The following is a 6,000-nucleotide window of genomic DNA, read 5'->3' as shown; positions in this document are numbered from 1 at the left end:
TTGATCTTACACCTCATTTCTCATATAAGTCTTTAAACCACTCAATTATTCTAATTTAAATCACCAAATTTTGAAACCTTACAATTTAATCACTAACCCGGTATTGAGGATGTTACAGGATGTGTCTTCCAGGGGTGTTCGGCTCAGTTGAGAGAGTGTTTGCTGCCTTAAATCTGAAGGGGTTGAGAGTTAATAATTTAAGGTGTTGGAATAAGGTATGCATTCTTGCCCTTTTCAAGTGTATTTATATTAGGGAAATTTTCTTATGGTTTGTTTAGGTTTATAGGTATGTTATTAAAGGGTCTGATCCTTGGATAATGGAGAGCAAGATTGGTCTTAGTTGGATTTTGAAAAAGGTCTTGAAATTCAGAGATGAGGATTGCGCTCTGCTGGCTTGTTCTATTGATTAGAGGTTGACGTATTTTTGGAAGAAGATAAGGGAAAAGAAGAGTAAAGTCAATTGACACATGTTGTTTTGGTTTTCTTTGAATGTTCCAAGACATTTGATTGTTTCTTGGATGGCTATTTTCAATAAATTGCCCACTGTTGATCGCCTGATGTGTATGGAAATGGTGATTGAGGGGAGATGTAAGTTTTGTGGTGTTGCTCAAGAGACCAATGACCATTTTTTTTCAATGTCATTTCTCAAAGGGGATTTGGGAAGATGTATTGAAGGCTTGTAGGATTCAGCGGCTTGTTGGTAGCTAGTGTGATGAGCTTTATTGGGCGATTACTTGGTTGAAGGGTAAATTTTTGCTTGTTTATATCCTTAAAATTGCTTGGTGTGCATATGTTTACTTTATATGGGGTGAGAGAAACTTTCGATGTTTTAAAGGCACTGAGAGATGTGTAGGGGATTTATTTGATTGCATTAGAGGAGTTGTGAGAATTAAAGTTCAAGGGAGGACGGTTAGAACGAATACTGTGAATAGCTTATTTTGTGTTGCTTGGGGCATTTAGGCCTTCGGGTGTTATATTCTTTGTTTGCTTGTAGCAACAAGGTTTTGACTGCTTCTTTGGGTAATAAAATTGCAATTATCCAAAAAAAAATTAACATAATATATATATATATATATATATATATATATATATATATATTATGTTTTGGGGTATGGGGTGGGAAATGGCCTAGGTAGGCCCACCCTTAGATACAACTTTGAGGTGTTGTATCTATTCAACCTGGTAGCCTACGAGTAACAATCATAACAGTATCTCTCACATTGACAATAACAATCCTATAAGTTCTCTTAGTCAATACCAAGGAAATGAATCCTCCTCCTCCTCTTATTTACTTTTTTTTTCCTTCTTCAATTTTCTAAATAAGATCGAAATTGATAGTATAAAAATCCACTATTAATTATCAGTTATGATTTTCCACTCAAATTGAAAAAGATAAATCATCTATAACCACCTCAACATGAATATACCATTAACAAATATAAGTCACTATGCATGGATTGTTTCGTTTTGTCTTATAATTCTTTATAAGTTAAAAATATTTATTAATTACCAATTATTATAACTAAGATTATGTGTCCGTGTTTTCTTAATGCCTTAGAAGGGTCCAAAAGAGAGACAAAAGGTTTAGGCCTACAAGGCTTTTTACACAGAAAATTTTGTCCATTAGTTGCCGACTAAGTTGTGAGAAAATGTAGACAAGCCCCATTAGTTGTCACGTGGGACACAAACAACCAAAATTAAAAACAATCCAACTTTGAAAAGAAAAAACACCCACCTTTGTCCAATACAAATTTGTCAAATTTGAAAAAGAAAATATGAATAAAAATATTTTAGTATTTACAAATGAAATTTGTGGTACTTTCTTTTCGTTTTAGTTTTTAGATTAAAATTGGTCAAAATTACTATTTAATAAAAATATATATTTCGTTTTAGTTCTTCTTCCTATTGGCTTCCTGCAATAGCAGCAACATGGGAGGTAGTTACCAAGCACTTCCAAACAAAGTCATCAGAAAAGGAGGTGATTAATGTTTAAATTATACATTATTTTATGATTAATTATTCTTTGATTAGATAATTTTAGTTTCTAACTTAGGCCTTGTCATTCATTTTCGATGCAGGACATTGAATTCCAGAAATTATGTTAAGAATAACGAAATCGAGCAATTTTTTTAATTTTATGGATTCATGTTCGGATTAGTGGGCATGACGCATCTTACGAGGCGATGAGTCAACACCTTCTAGAATGTCCAGTCAACGCTTATAGAAGGACGAATGAATCTTCGGCGTTTTTGAAATTCGAATTCAAGTTAAATTCATGTTTTTAGGATTTTAGTTTAAATATTTTAATAATTATCTTTAGAAATTATCTCTTATTTTTAGGAATTATCTTTTCTTTGTTTTTAGGATTTTTAAAAGGCTATAAATACCACTTGGGGTAAGCCTAATGAAATCATCCTTCCAATCCTTTCTTTAGCTTAATAAAACTCATTTTTCTTTTATTTTTCGTTTTCTTTAATTTTCTTTCAAGTCGAGGACTAAAGCAATGACTCAATTTTAACATGAGAATTGAAAAACACTTGAATAACTTCGAGATATCTCTCTCTGTTTTATGGCCATATTTTTCAAATCAAAAACAATTTTCAAAACCAAAGAGTCGACGTTAGTCTTGATGTTGTTATGGTTAATGTGTGAGGAAAGATTGACTTATTGAAGCACATTCGACTTCATGAGAACACATTTAGCAAAAATGTTTGCTAAGAGGAAACTAAGATCGGAACCGGTTATTGTTGAAATAACATAATCCGAGTCGACAGCTTTTTGAACCTCAACGTTTTTAGATCTACAACATTGTTGTTGCTTAGATCAATCCACAAACCGATATTACATATTGTACTTTCACGAGAATTTGTCATTATAGACAAAGTAACCGACGTGAATCCCGAAATGAAAATCTAATTCGATGATCCAAAGAAAATTGAGTCAAAGCGAAAGCCTAAGGTTGATTTTACCATATTGAATTTTCTTTTAAACTTTCTTTTTAATCTTCTTTGAAATCTTTTTATTTTTCTTTCTTCTATTTTATTTTTATTCATCTATAAATCACCACCATTACTTAAATTCTCCTCCATCCAATTCTTGGCTCAAAGATTAAACAAAATACGAATAAATTAGGAAGTTTTGTTAGTCTCTGTGGGATCGACCTTCCTTCCCTTTTGGCTTCAGGAAATACCAAGTCTGCAAAGGGATTGCTAACTAAGATTCCGACAGACGACCCGCACGTTCGCTGCATTATTAAGGCATGCCGAGAGACTTACGTTCAGCCTACATCGAGCAAGACGAAGACAAAGAAGCAGAAGCTGAAACTGAAGAATAAAACATGAAAAATACGAACCCCCATGAAATAGTTAGTTAACATGAAGGAAACCAAGTGGAATCTACGTGTCTGTTGGTAATCTGTCTTGATTAAAAACGTGTAAATGCCATTGATCAAGGGCATTGCACCCTAACGAAATCCTTAATTAGTGTCGTGGAAATAGATGATCATTTATTGAAGGTTTAGCAACAAATTGAAGCAATGAAATTAAAGTTATCGAATTTGATCCAAACTTGAAAATGACTCGAACAAATAACTCATACCTGGCTAGCCCCATGGCATTACATGATTGAGTTGCGATTTTAACTACCGCCTAAGTAGTCTGATTTCATCGCCCTGATTTCCATGTTCGATTTCTTTGAAAGCACGGTAATGTCGCCACTGTCATAGTTGATTGCCGCTAGATGCAAGTGTTTTTCCATTGATACTGGGGGAGTTGACCAAATCTTCCATCTCAACCTAAGAATATATTTCACCGAGTCGATGTTCCCGTTCATGGCCACAAAATGAAGAGCGTTGGTTCTTGTCGAATATGTCGGTCGTGCCCCAACACGACTCCAGCAACGCTTTCACTAGACTCACTTGCCCAAGTGAAGGCAAGTGGTATCCTCTTCAATATATTCTTTGGCGAACGAAGAGGATACCTATCCCCCTCGTCTTGCACTCTAAACACTTCTGGTTTAGACTTCAGTATCAAGCTCATAATCTCTAAATTTCATTTAACAAACAAGTTTTAGTACCTATTTGACTCTATTATATTGAAATTCTCACTTCCAAGTAGAGATGAACATTTGTCGGATTTCAATCCGATCCGGATCGGTTTTTATCCGATCCGGTTTTTTCTCATAGAAAAAAAACCGGTTTATAAAATAACCGGTTCGGTTTTTAACCGGTTTGGAGGGCCGGATATCCTAACCGGTGTAACCGGTTTCGGTTTTAAAAAAACTGGTTTTTTTAAAAAACCGGTTATAAAAAAACCGATTTTAATATTCCAGATTGCTCATAGGGAACCGATTCCCCCCAAGGGGGTACCGATTCCTCACTGAATGGTTTGGCTCCGAGATTTCCAGAATGCTCGGAGGGAACCGATTCCCCCATAGGGGGTACCGATTCCCCCCTATTCAACGGTCGAAATATTTGAATTTTACACTTAGGGAACCGATTCCCTATGAGAGGAAACCGATTCCCTATGAGAGGGTACCGATTCCCCCACGCTCCAAGCATTTTTATTAAATGTTTTCACACTTAAACGGCTATATTATCTTCATTAATTATCACTAACGTTCAGAAGTGATTCAAGGTGTATTTAAGCAAGCTTAGAAGCCATTGATCAAAGACAAGAAACATCAAGCAACTAGAATCAAGAGAGAATCAAAGAGAAAGCATCAAACCTCAAGTTCGATAAATTCAAATACTTAATTGAAATACTTAATTAACTCAACATAATTGAAATACTTAAATACTTCCAAGTTTGATAAATTCAAATACTTAAAAACTTCCAAGTTCGATAAATTCAAATACTTAAAAACTTCAAGTTCGATAATTGAAACAAAGTTTACGATAATTGAAATAAAGTTATAAAATAAACTACATTGCCATCTCTTCTTCATCATCTTCGCCTTCTTCGTTTGGAGGGGATATTCCAAGTTCGACTTCTTCAATGTGTAAGTTTGCTTCCAAATCAGCATCAATTGCATCTTCTAGGGTGGTGATATGTTGCTTACGAGCCGCTTCATCCAAATAATCCTTTAAACAAATGCATATTTCCACCGACTCGGGACTTAGTCTTGATCTCCGTTGCGATATAACCCTGCCACTAACAGAAAAAGCGGATTCCGAAGCTACCGTAGAAGCTTGGACGGTTAGTAAATCACGGACCATGGCGGCTAGAATCGGAAATTGTGCTTCCTTTTCTTTCCACCAAGCCAAAATATCCAAACTTTCAAACTCTTCAAATGTCATTTTTGATAGAAAATCGCATGACATATAATTTCCCAACTCGCTACTTGGGGTGGTAGTACGTGATTGTTTGGATTGGGAATTTACAAGAGTGTTAAAAAGATTCAAATTTATGTTACTTGGACGTCTACTAGATGATTCCACATTCATTCTCATTTGATCGTGTATTACACTACTTGATCCGTATTTAGTTAAATAAATTGCAAACATGTCTCGAAAACATTTGTTAAAATAATTTATTTGGTTTTGGACAAAGTTGGGTTCATCATCGGTTAGATTAAAAGCAAACGCAATTTGTTCAATTAGTGTTTCAACCCCACCAACATTTAACGTTTGGTTTAAAGCGGCGGCACAAGTAAAAATGGGGGGAATCTCCTTAAAATATTTTAAAAGTTTTTCCTTCATTGCAAAGCCAATTTCTTGAAAAACTTCGGTTTCAAATTCAAAGTCATTTAGTCGGGTAGCCAACAAAAATATTTGATTAAGAACCAACGGGCTAGTAGGGTAATAAACACTGGATAAAAAGGTTGTTGCATTTTTAAAAACCTCAAGCAAATCGGTTATTTTGGCTATAGTTTCCCAACTCGAATCCGGATAAATGTTTGGGACATGACCCCTCTCGAAAAGCCGATCGTGAAATGTTTGCAATGTTTCCCTTTGCCTTAAGACATTATGCATCATCATCCAAGTTGAGTTCCAACGAGTTG

Source organism: Hibiscus syriacus, unplaced genomic scaffold, assembly GCF_006381635.1.
Source record: "Hibiscus syriacus cultivar Baekdansim isolate YM2019G1 unplaced genomic scaffold, ASM638163v2 tig00112416_pilon, whole genome shotgun sequence".
NCBI lineage: Eukaryota > Viridiplantae > Streptophyta > Magnoliopsida > Malvales > Malvaceae > Hibiscus > Hibiscus syriacus.
This window is presented reverse-complemented; position numbering follows the sequence as displayed.